The sequence below is a fragment of the Thamnophis sirtalis genome, unplaced genomic scaffold (genome assembly GCF_051295495.1).
Source record: "Thamnophis sirtalis isolate CommonGarterSnake01/CBP01778 unplaced genomic scaffold, rThaSir2_p1.2 scaffold_6, whole genome shotgun sequence".
Lineage (NCBI taxonomy): Eukaryota > Metazoa > Chordata > Lepidosauria > Squamata > Natricidae > Thamnophis > Thamnophis sirtalis.
In genome coordinates this window covers 126684315-126698128 of record NW_028261386.1, presented here as the reverse complement: position 1 = coordinate 126698128, position 13814 = coordinate 126684315, and positions in this window count along the sequence as shown.

Genomic DNA, 13814 nt, shown 5'->3' with positions numbered 1-13814 from the left:
GAAGAAAAAAGTCAAATGGTACTAAAAAAGTTTCACTTTATAATGCTTAATCTTTCTAAGGAGAACATTGGAGAGTTTTTGGCCAAAAATGAAACTCAAGTCAACTGAACATTCAAAAATGCATCACAAATGCCATTGACTGGTGCTAATGGTTGATAGCACCTGACAGTGCCCTAGGTATCAACTAAGTACAGAGGTGGGTTCCTACCAGTTCGCAGCTATTCGGTAGAACCAGTTCATCAAATCTACCGAACTGGTTAGATTTCCAGTGGATCTGGAAAGCAGGCCACACCTACAGAAGAGGTTCCAAAATTTTTTGAAACCCACCACTGGTCCTTGGATATGATTATTCTACACTATCATGCTCATATTTATACAACTCAGTGCCTCTGTGAAAGGTAAGGATGACTACTGCGTTTGTGGTGCAATCAGAACATTGCATGTGTTGAAGTTGTTTTAACGCAAACCAAAGATGCCTTTTAAAAAACAAGTTTACATCAGATTCTTATGCATGCCAGTGCTGTGTGTGAGGTAATTTAAGGTGGTTCTGACAACTGTCGTCGGCATCTTCATATCCGGTCACATGGGCGGCAAGCCACTCCCATCTGATCACATGGGCGGCAAGCCACTCCCACAAAGGAGGCCACACCCACAGAGTAGGTTCGAACAATTTTTGAAACCCACCACTGACTAAGTACCTTCTTAAGATGTACGATGTGCCGAGTAGTGCAGTATTTTGCAGTTCCGCTGGTATTATTGCAGGAAGCTGCAATTTATTGATGTATTTTGTAAAATTCTTGAACATGGTACCAAGAGTCCCAATGACAATGGGTATCACTTTTTTTTGATGATGATGATGATGATGATGATGATGATGATGATGATGGTGATGATAATGATGATAATGATGTTTAGACAGTTTTGACGAACTTATCCATCTACTTAGTTCTTCCCACGGACCTGGGATAAGCAGATGTTATTGTATTAAAAGTATTGTTGCAGGGTGTAAGCTGTCCCATGCAAAGCTGCTTTTTGTAATTGACCAATAGTGATTTGGCCAATGCCAATGGTGCTCAATAGCAATAGCAATAGCAGTTAGACTTATATACCGCTTCATAGGGCTGAAAGCCCTCTCTAAGTGGTTTACAGAGTCAGCCTCTTGCCCCCAACAATCTGGGTCCTCATTTCACCCACCTCGGAAGGATGGAAGGCTGAGTCAACCTTGAGCCAGTGAGATTAGAACCGCTGAACTGCAGATAACAGTCAGCTGAAGTGGCCTGCAGTACTGCACCCTAACCACTGCGCCACCTCGGCTCTAATGGTTCAGATGTTTTGGAATTGACCCAAAGCGCCTATTACTGTTAGCATTATTTTCGCTTTCTTTTGCCACAGTCATTCTATTTCTATTTGCAGGTTGTCGTATTTTTTTATCTTCTCCAGTTCCTTCTCTTTTAGTCTGCTGCCCCCAGGTATTGTCACATCCAGACTTTTCTGTATTTCATATCAACAGTTGTTAAGTATGTGGCAGGTGCTTGTCTGATTGCATTCTAAAGACTCACAGCGGCTTTTTTTTAATTGCTTGGTTTATTATGTGTTCTCCACCAGTTCGTCCTTGCAGTTAAATGGTATTTCATGCAGATATCTCTATGCACCATTGTTTCTACTTTGGCATGCTCTTGTATGATACAGGTCAGACTGATCAAGTAAGGTAGATAAGGAGGACAGCAAAGCTGCAGTGAATGATTCAATGGCATCAACGTGAAGATTAATGATTGCTCCACTGTTTCTTTGATTTCTCAGGGCATCTTTGCTTATGTGATTTGAGATGCGGTTGGTTTTCTGTGCTTCGCAAAATAGTGGGTATCCATACCAGTTCGTCATTTCCAAAATCAGATTGAATTGTGTATTTCTGATTTTTTGAACCAAAGAATCAAGGCAGACCCTGCCTGCTTTGCCCAGGTTTCATATAAACAATTTTATGAGTAATAAACATCTCTCTATTTCAGATATGAATTCTGAATACCAGCAAAGAATGAAATTACCAAAGCCATACATTATGGTATTTAGTTCAGCAGGGACTTCTCTTTCTGTTCTTCTTCTCAATTGTGTAGTTTTACATCACATTATCAATCCCTAGCTTAAGGGATAAAGGGAGTTCTTTATTTATCAAGAGTAATTATACAAATAATGGAACTATCAAACTTTTGCTTAAGAGGTCCATTATTTGTGGGAGAGGATTCTGTTTGGTTTTCAGTAAGAACTTATTACCTTTGTGAGACCTCTAATCAAAGTTCATTAGAAGACAGCCAAAGGAGTTTGTTACTGTCTTTGTTTTCTTTGAATAATTGAAGCCTCAACACATGCACACACACAGAGAGAGAGAGAGAGAGAGAGAGAGAGAGAGAGAGAGAGAGAGAGAGAGAGAGAGAGAGAGAGAGAGAAAGAGAGATTACAAGAACTTCTTTTTAGAAGCATTTTCACAATGGGAAGCACACAACAACCATACTATATCTATCTATATCTATATCTATATCTATATCTATATCTATATCTATATCTATATCTATATCTATATCTATATCTATATCTATATCTATATCTATATCTATATCTATATCTATATCTATATCTATATCTATATCTATATCTATATCTATCTATCTATCTATCTATCTATCTATCTATCTATCTCTATCTCTATCTCTATCTATCTATATCTATATCTCTCTCTCTCTCTCTCTCTATCTATCTATCTCTATCTATCTCTATCTCTATCTCTATCTCTATCTCTATCTCTATCTCTATCTCTATCTCTATCTATATCTATATCTATATCTATATCATCTATCTCTATCTCTATCTCTATCTCTATATCTCTATATCTATCTATCTATCTATCTATCATCTATCTATCTATCTATCTATCTATCTATCTATCTATCTATCTATCTATCTATCTATCTATCTATCTATCTAACTAACTAACTAACTAACTAACAAAAAAACAACAGCACACAGAGTGGCACTCTCGTGCTTCCAATAATAAAGTTGCTATAGTTTTGATATAGGAAAGAGGATACCCACCTGAGAGAGGAGTTTTACCACTTTCCCACAAAAAAAGCTCATAAACCCCATCAAGAGAAATTTGAAAGCAGCCTGAGATTAAGGTGGAAACTATTTCCACGGGGAGAGAAACATTCTGAGAAATTGGGAGACGCGTGTTTTGATGCGAATTTTTTTTTTCAAAGCATGTACTAAGGGGAATGTTTGCTGTCAACTGTACAATCATTGGTGTCACAGAAACACTAATGATGCTCCCCAATGTCACACCTGTTGTGACACTTAGCTTGATATACCAGAGTCCTTCCAGTATTGTTGATCCCAGGGGGTCTTTTTATTGTGACATATTTGTGAAGGTCTCACACCTCACGGCCATTAGTTCCTATAAAAAAAAAAGGTTTCACGTTGGAAGAGAAAGATGGTATGGAAGCGGGCAGCTAAGAAAATAATCAGATTTGGATCTAGGGACCAACTTGAATTCACTTTGACTGAGCTAATTCAAAATAATTGATGTAGATGGCTTCAGCTTTACCTGGTCTAATTAACCTTGAAATCTGGTTCTGTTGAATGCCCCATTATATGTATTCAGATATTCGCTTTTTCTCTCCAAAGATTTGAGAAGCAGATTCTATTCTTCTTCTGACAAATGCCTTTGAAAACTACCACCTGCTGATCTAAGGGTTATTCAACCATATGCTCACACTTCACTGTTTATATAAAAATATCACATTTATGACTGCTATTTTTAAAATCGGTTCTGTTAAATATTTTTCACTACTTAGAACAAAAAAGGTCTCTTTCCAAGGAAAAGTCAGAAAGACTTGCTCAATACCCTTTTCACATTTGCATTAAAATGGGCATATCTTTAGAAAGCACCATTAAAGAATTATTTAAATTATAATAATACCTTGTATGTTTTCACTTCAGCAGCATGTTTTAATTCTGGCTTTAGAAATCTATGTAATGGTGTTTGACATATAGAGGGTTTAGGTAATGAGACAATAATCACAAATAATTAATATAAATTATTATGAATATGCTGCATGAAACTCACACAGACTGACTGTGAATGGTGGCATGACAAAATAGCAGCGGTGGTGCATTGGAATATGTTCCAGAAATACCATTTACCTGCAAGCAAAAACTGGTTGGACCACAACATAGAGAAAGCAATTGAAAAAGCAAAGTGCTCTCAGACTTTAAAATGTGAACATGAAAGCACCTGCCACATACTTAACAATTGTTGATAGTAACGTGGCAGGAACTGGACACAACAGAAGAGAAAGAACTAGAGAAAGTTAACAATACATATCTGCAATAGAAGTAGAATGACTATGGCAAAATAAAGCAAAGATAGTTCTCCAGGTTACCTGAGAAACCATCTCGCCCCAATGGCCTGCCCCATTCACTACAGGAGGAAGGGAATGCTGCAGAGGTGGGTTCCTACCAGTTCGCACCTATTTGGTAGAACCGGTTCGTCAAATCTACCGAACCGGTTAGAAGAGGTTCCACCAGTGGACCCAGAAAGCAGGCCACACCTACAGAAGAGGTTCCAAAAATTTTGAAACCCACCACTGGTCCTTGGATATGATTATTCTACATATTTATAAAACTCAGGGCCTCTGTGAAAGGTAAGGATGACTACTGTGTTTGTGGTGCAATCAGAACATTGCATGTGTTGAAGTTGTTTTAACGCAAACCAAAGATGCCTTTCAAAAAACAAGTTTACATCCTATTCTTATGCATGCCAGTGCTGTGTGTGAGGTAATTTAAGGTGGTTCTGACAAGTGTCATCGGAATCTTCATATCCGGTCACATGGGCGGCAAGCCACTCCCATCCGGTCACACGGGCAACAAGCCACTCCCACAAAGGAGGCCACACCCACATAGTAGGTTCGAACAATTTTTGAAACCCACCATGCTGTGAACCTTCTCAGTCAAAGAATTCAAGCTGATAAGAATTAGGGGGAAAAGGGGTTTTTTTTTTTTGCTGTGACTTTCGCTTTTTGGAAAATCTTGGTGCTGGAGGTGAGATTTGCCTCTACTTCTTTGGCCTTCCAGAAGGGCCTCAAAACCTGACTCTGCCAATTAACTTGGGTCCCAACTGGGGCAGTTTATGCTGGAGATGGCAGGTGAAGTAAGAGAGAAGATCCCACCTCCTGTACTTAGCTCTTAGTTTTCCGTAATTCTTGTTGTTTTAATGTTTTTCTTTTTGTGGTTCACTGTATTGTAAGCTGCCCAGAGTCATTTCAGTGAATAGCATTTAAAGTTAATTAACAAATTAACAAAAAAAATACAATCAATAATGCCAATAACAATAGATTCCTTGGGTATAATCCAGAGATAGCAATAGCAATAGCAGTTAGACTTATATACCGCTTCATAGGGCTTTCAGCCCTCTCTAAGCGGTTTACAGAGTCAGCCTATCGCCCCCACAATCCGGGTCCTCATTTTACCCACCTCGGAAGGATGGAAGGCTGAGTCAACCCTGAGCCGGTGAGATTTGAACAGCTGAACTGCAGATAACAGTCAGCTGAAGTGGCCTGCAGTACTGCACTCTACCCACTGCTCCACCTCGGCTCTCTCAGATGGGTTACTGCCAGTTCAGCCCGGTTTGGCCGAACCAGCAGTGGAATTCAGGCCTGGGTCGCAGAACCGGCAGTGACCCAGGCCTGCCATGCCCCTGAACCGGTTCCCACGCTGCACATGCACACAGAACAATTTACATTGAAGAGTGCCCGCATGCACACATGCACATGTTGTACGTGGGTTGCAAACCGGCAGTAACACCAGCAGCAACCCACCCCTGGTATTAATCCTGAAACAACTGGAACAACTGGAACATCATCACAACAACAACCTCTACTGATCCCAGGTCCTTAGGAAGGATTCAATAAGAAGATGAAAATGCCAAATCTAGTCTGAACATTTGGCTGACTGTGCGACCAACCATTATAATAATATTCATACTCATAATAATAACCAGCTAAAAACTGGCTGCAGGGACTTCACATGATTGTGAACAGAAAATAACAATTCATTCTTTTTATTATTTAGTAAACGAAATGCAGTTTTGTTGAACACCTTCTCACGCCAAGGGATTAAGATAAAGCTCAGTAGAATGTAATACAGCTTGAATACAGAAATTCGTAGCTAGAGAAAAAAAGAATTATATGGACAAATATGACACTTTCAGCTAAACATGCAGTCACACAGTGGTAGTGCCCATCAGTACTTTAGCTGCTCAGACTGGTATATTCCTGGTGTACATCAAAAGCAGTGGTGGGTTTCAAAAATTGTTCGAATCTACTCTGTGGGTGTGGCCTCCTTTGTGGGAGTGGCTTGCTGTCCATGTGACCAGATGGGAGTGGCTTGCCGCCCATGTGACCGGATATGAAGATGCCGACGACACTTGTCAGAACCACCTTAAATTACCTCACACACAGCACTGGCATGCATAAGAATATGATGTAAACTTGTTTCTTAAAAGGCATCTTTGGTTTGCGTTAAAACAACTTCAACACACACAATGTTCTGATTGCACCACAAACACAGTAGTCATCCTTACCTTTCACAGAGGCACCAAGTTTTATAAATATGAGCATGATAGTGTAGAATAATCATATCCAAGGACCAGTGGTGGGTTTCAAAAATTTTTGGAACCTCTTCTCTAGGTGTGGCCTGCTTTCCGGGTCCACTGGTGGAACCTCTTCTAACCGGTTTGGTAGATTTGACGAACCGGTTCTACCGAATAGGTGCGAACTGGTAGGAACCCACCTCTGATCAAGAGGTTCCAGGCTGGCTATCTTCACAATGCTATGTAATTTGTCATATTCAAATCACCCAGTTTAGAAGTACTTCAGGGCACACAGACTAACTTTCTTTGGTGCAGAGTACAGGTCATTTTGTGATATTTAACAAAACACTTCTTAGAAGTACAGTATTTCATCTGGCAATATAAATTTAAAAACAACAAACTCTCTCAGAAAAGGGATGAGAGAATCTCTGAAAGAGTAAGGTAAATAATCAGATTGCTCTTAGAAAAGAGGGGACAATGTTACTTGGTGAATTTCAGGAGCTTCAAGGGGTGCTTAGTCTGAATCTTCATTCAAATTTCACAAAGCCCTTGTTAGAAACTCTACAGATATGAGGAATCACCACATATAAACAAAAAACATTTCATGAGTGGGAAGAAGAACCATAAGACAGATGCAGCAATGCCACCATCTCATCTAAAACATGTATGACCACTACATGGTAGCAAAGAGATATGGGAAAAAGAAACCATGAATATTGTAAGAATGTTGAAAAAATGACAATGATATACATGTAGATGCTATTAACTAGAAGCCTATTAAAACATGGATGTGATTTGTTTATCAAATTATGTGCAACTTGTTAATGTGTGTGTGAAGACTGCATGTATATGCCTGACAACTGGGAGATTGCTTTTACCGTTCCCCTATACAAAAGGAAAGGTGGTAAATGCCAAACACCCCCCCCCACCCCTTTGCAGGGGTTTTAGACTGTTAAGTGATCCTGAGAAAGTGTTTGTCAGAGCTATGATTGCTGATCAATGTATAAGTGCACACAGTTACATATGAAGTCTAAATGAAACAATTACTTTATTACCGAGGCTTTCTCTTGGCTGTATACCAACTTCCATTAAAACTGTCATTGTTGCATTCCCAAAGAAAACATTAGTTTATAGTTAATTTTGGCAATTTACTTATTAGGCAATGTGATTTCACTCCAATCCAATTCAAACTGTCAATGGCCAATTGAGTCATCAGTCCACTCTGGAGTGTGTGTGTATGTGTGTGTGCGCGCGCATATATACTGTGTGTGTGTATCTGTACTCACACACACACACACACACATGCATGCGCACATGCATTTTCTTGAACCAGTAAACATATTTAACTTTTAAATGTATCTCCAAGTCCATTTATGCCATGTACTTCATTCCTTAATTGCGTGCCAGGGTATTAAGTTTTAAAGAGGAACTTAAATTATGTTAATAGAAATAGGAAATTTTGGTGGTCTGGGAAAACTACTTTTCATAATAAAGTTAAAAGCTGGTTTAGTGCAGTGGTTAAATGCACTGGTCTAGAAACCTGGAAACTATGAATTCTAGTCCCAACCTAGGGAGAAAGGCATCTTGGTGACATTGCCCCGTCAGTCTCTCATAATGACAGATAAATGGATGGATGATATAGATGGATGGATGGATGGATGGATGGATGGATGGATGGATGGATGGATAGATAGATAGATAGATAGATAGATAGATAGATAGATAGATAGATAGATAGACAGACAGACAGACAGACAGACAGACAGACAGACAGACAGACAGACAGACAGATTCTATGAATTTATGAAATGATAGTTCTCCTTTCTGATAATGTATTGTTCATAATTTTTGCACATTTACTATAAAAAATAGTATATGCTAAGAAAAATGCATCATGTTCAAAATTAAGAGATAAAATATATCCAGAAGAGCAAAAAGGGTAAACAAAATCAGAGTTACTATTCTAATTTTCATTAATTTAAGCATATTAGAATGTTATTTAATTACCATTTATCTAACAGCTTATCCCACATTTTTATTGCTGCCTTTAATTCTTTATCTTTACTACACTGTATACTTGAAATTATACTTTCACAGAATTCATTAATTTATATTTATAAGAGAAAGGGAATGAGAAAAATAACAATTTAAATTTGTATCCAATCATATTTCTAAAAAAAAAATCACTACCTAGTTTGCACACTTAAAATTAATTGAAATGCAGAACTCTAATGGGAGTGAACCTTTGATTAAAATCAAGGACCTATTTGCGGCATTAGTGAGAGATACATTCTGTGTAGCCTTATGATCTGAACAACATTTTCCAAACTGAATGTGCAGATTTGAAGCAAAGGCTAAACTACAAAAAGCTGTTTTACACCAAGTTAAACTGTTTATTGAAAATATGCATCTCCCCAGTATTTTCCGGCAAGAGGTTTTCACATCAGCTGCTTGATATCTGATTCTAAAAACTAGAATGAATAAGTGAACCGCCCTGCTTGATATGCTACGGTGATAGTTAAAACAGAAAGAAAAATGGTAGAGAAAAACCAAGAAACCCTTTGCCCACAATGTGTTGGGTGGCTGCAACTGAGGAAGCAAATTTATAATTAGCTATTTCTTCTGACAAGATCTTTGTGGCTGTGGCTTATTAAATCTCATTTCTTTACTCTTGTCTGGTTTATTTTTATCTCTGGGTCTACAGGTAATGAAGCTTTTAAAAAAAATGGATTTCATTTAAGAGTGAACTGACATGGTCCACCAAAACAGTCTTTATTACAGCATAAATGGTAGCAATAAAAATATATTACACCTAGTCAAAATCTTCATGAGACAACATGCAATTTACACAAGATCGAGATGAAATCTAGAGTTTGGTACCAAAATTGTACAGCTGGAATGTTGCAGGGGGAAATGGGGGAAGTATGCAAAGCTTCAAACCACTTTCTAAGCAAAGTACATTTTTCCCCCTGTGTTTTGTGTGGGCATCTCTGCTCTCCCCTCCTGTAGCATCTGTTCATACTTCTGTGCATGGGGAACTGTTGTGGCCCAGCAGAAACCATTGGAGCTGCCACCAGACTCCGACAGCGAGGGGCCCTATGAGTCGGCTTTGGAGGATGTGGAGGACCCTAGACAGGGTTCGGACTCCGAACAGGGCACAGAGAGGCTGGTTGGCCACCAGGAGGTACCTGAGCCTTGGACCAGTGGGGAGGAGACAAGGGAGTGTGATCTGGATGTTAGCAGTGGGGAGGAGCCAAGGGAGTTGTTCCTAGATGCCTGGCACCAGAGAGTTAATAGGCGTAAAGTTGCGCATACAGGAGATAATTGCACTCAGCTGGTGGTAATTAGGCTCCTCTCCAGACTATAAAAGGACTGCTTGTGCACATGCTCCTTTTGCAGGAGTCAACCCATTCACTAAAGTTGGAGAACTGTGGTGTTAGCTTGGCAGGCTGGATTGCTGCCAAGGACCTGTCTGTCTGTTAATAAATTCTATAAAGTATCTTTGGCTCGGAGTGCTTTGGTGTGGGACGAGGGGGGGTCTGAACAGGGAACACATGTCAAAATGCATAGACTGTGAGCTGGATCATGTGATCAGAAAGGAGTGGGCTTAGGATGGCACAATCTGTAGAATTCCTGGGCTATTGTTAATTGCCTCTGAGTTGGGAGTTTCCCCATGGCATTTCTTTCAGATGTTGACTTGGATTGGGCAAAAAAAAAAGGTTAGGGACTTATAAGAGAAGGAATTTTCCATTTATTTTTTGTCATGCAAAAAGCAGGTAGCGATCTTGATTGTATTATTAAAATGTTTTAAAGGCCAGTTTAATCTCATTATCAGGAAGGAAAAATGACTAGTGTGAATGGAAGAAGGAAGTTCAAATATATTTGTAAGAAATGAATAATCATAGCTGGGTTTATATATATATATATAAATTGGAGGATATTAAACAGAAATTGCAAGAGAAGCCTGGTGTTGCTAACATCATTTTAATATGTCTAACATGCAAAAAGCTAATCACATATATGGGATGATCACACCCGCCTTCGTTGCCAATGAATGCCACGCGAAGATTTTGTAATCTAAGTAACTAATTGTAAAGTAAAGGGAAAGGATTTTTAATAAAATCTACTTGCTTTTTTATATATTTGTAGTGAGAATTAATCTGTTAAGATTTTTTTTTTCTTAAATGGATTGTTACAGGACTTCATATTACTTAAAAAGAGAAGGTGCATCTGGGAAATTCAACTTTAAAAATAATGTAAGGGAAAAACTGATTTATAAGGTATTTTACTTATGTAAGGGAAAAACGTGATCTTGTGGGGAAAGCCTTATATATATTCCAAATCAGTTAGCAAAAGTTACAATTGAAAAACAGATGCAGACCTTTAAAGAAGTTCAAAAGGGGAAGGGAAGGGAAGGGACCTTCGAGACCGCCTACTGCCACATACCTCCCAGCGGTCAGTAAGATCCCACAGATTGGGCCTCCTTCAGATGCCGTCAGCCAGACAGTGTCGGCTGACGGGCCCCCGGAGGAGAGCCTTCTCTGTGGCTGCTCCGACTCTTTGGAATCAGCTACCCCCAGAGATCCGGATCATACCCACTCTCGTGGCCTTCAGGAAAGCTGTAAAAACCTGGCTGTTCCAGCAGGCCTGGGGCTGTTGACCTCATTGTTGAGGTCGAACCCCGATTAGAATGAATGTATGTGGTGTTGTGATTTTAAGCTATCTTTTCCCCCCCTCTTTTTTCTCTCTTTTTTGTAAGCCGCCCAGAGTCCTTCAGGATTGGGCGGCATATAAATTCTATTAATAAATAAATAAAAGGGGGGCAAGGATCAGGAAATTTCTCCCTAAACTTGAATCATATAGAATAGATTCATAATCAGCTGCATCCCCATATAAAAACCAAGATTACAACCTGATATCTTTTTTCAAACAAAACCTGGACTCACTCTTTGTAAAAAGAGAAGGTTCCCTGTCTTCGGCATTCAGTAGTATACCATATTTCAGCTTTTCATTTTGGTAAGTCATCTGTTTAATGAATAATGGCTAGTATATCCATTTCCTCTGTCTCTTGTGTGTAAGAAGTCACCATGGGAAATACAATGTTATTCTGGCAGCAGAGTATTACCTAGAGGTCACTGCTGACAAATGGGACATAAATTAGCCAGTATTTTTGCCTGCCACATGAATATTTTAATGAATGTCTAATAGCCTTGACATTTTAGGAAACTGGGTTTATACTGTAGCTTCCATTGCCTACAGACATGAGCTAGCCTTTTATCAAAAGACTCGGTATGAAAGGATCACTTTAAAATATAGAAAAGATAAGGATTAATGCAAGGAACCAGAGGCCAACTCTTCAGCTCTCAAGCCCTGCTTTTTCCCAGCCGAGTGGCCGACAGATCTGACTCCTTTCCAATTCTCTTACACGAGTGAGGGGAAATGGTGCTCTTATCTCATGAGGAAATGTTTTATTTTATTTTGAACATATTTTTTGAGAAAGAATAAATCACATTAATGGAATATTCTGATACCCTTCATGAGCAGAATGTATGTCCAAATCAGTGGTGGGTTTCAAAACTTTTTAGAACCTCTTCTGCAGGTGTGGCCTGCTTTGTGGGAGTGGCTTGCTGGCCATGTGACCAGGTAGGAGTGGCTTGCTGGCCATGTGACTGGGTGGGAGTGGCTTGCCAGCCATGTGACTGAGTGGGAATGGGCGTGGCCAGCGTGTAAAATGTGGTGAAACTTACTTAACAACGCTCTTGCTTAGCAACCAAAATGTTGGCTCAGAAACTCTGGCATTTGAAGCACGCAAGTCTTAAAGCTGTCAAGTTACAAGACCCTTGCACCCCTAACCCTTTAGAAAAAAAAACCCAGGGGTGTTAAAACTTGACAGCTTTAAGACTTGTGGACTTCAATTCCTCCACCAGTCATGTTGGCTCAGGAACTCTGGCATTGAACCACACAAGTCTTAAAGCTGTCAAGTTACAAGACCCTTGCACCCCTAACCCTTTAGAAAAAAAACCCAGGGGTGTTCATACTTGACAGCTTTAAGACTTGTGGACTTCAACTTCCAGAATTCCTCCTCTCACTCTTCATCTTGATGATGTGAGGACGGGTGGGGGGAGGGAGCTGGAACCAGTTCTTAATGGCACTGTAGATTTGTGGAACCTCTCCTATAGAAGAGGTTAGAACTGGCAGGAACCCACCCCTGGTCCAAATGAGACCACCATCCTTCTTGCCATCCCCATTATTCTGCAAAATTCAGAGCAGGAATGCACAATTTGAGGACGAGGGTCATAAATGGCTTTTAATAACTGACTGCCCATCGGTCCAGTGAAACTCTGGGCAGTATACAACTGAACAATCCATTAAAACCACAAAGAAGAAAGAAATCAGTTAAGTTCCCTATAAAAAACTCAATTCCTACATCATTCACTCCCACATATTTTAATAATATCCAGAGACCATGCATCAAACTTTAGGTGGGTAGGATGGAGAAGGGGAGAGAGGTAGGATATATATTTTTACTTAATTTAATACAATTCATATGATTACTCCAGATACATTCTTTATTCATATGACATGTGGACTTGATTTACAAACAATAAATTAGCCTTATAATTTTGTTGTCACTGAAGCTAAATAAGCACAGCTTTTTTCAGGCTGAAATACCATTCTGGACATGGTTCATAATTTTCCAAAAGAAAACATTTCAGAATAGGAAGCAGTCCATAGTGTTCCAGATGTGGTATTCCAGATATGTTTTTTGCCTGAAATAGCAGGTACATTTAACATATTTAGCACATAACCAACACATTTAAAGAAAATTCTGTGCTACAACAAATGACCAGTTTACCCAATTAATTATCTTCAAAAATATTTTTCATTTCTGTCACATAGGAGGCAGAACCTTGAAGGATTATTGTCTTAAGCTGAATGGGGATTTGTTTCTACAAAGCATGTTTGGCATAGGAAATGGAGAACAAATTTGTAAAATATATTTAATGCGTACTTGAAACTTTGGAGTTCAATTCCCAGCTTATAATAGGATATATATTTTATATGTTAAAAGTGTTGTGACCCAGATTTAGGTCTACTTGATTACTGCAGTCATTAAGCAACACTGGATCAGTATTCTGTATCAAAAATACTGCACTTAATAAAATAATACATCACT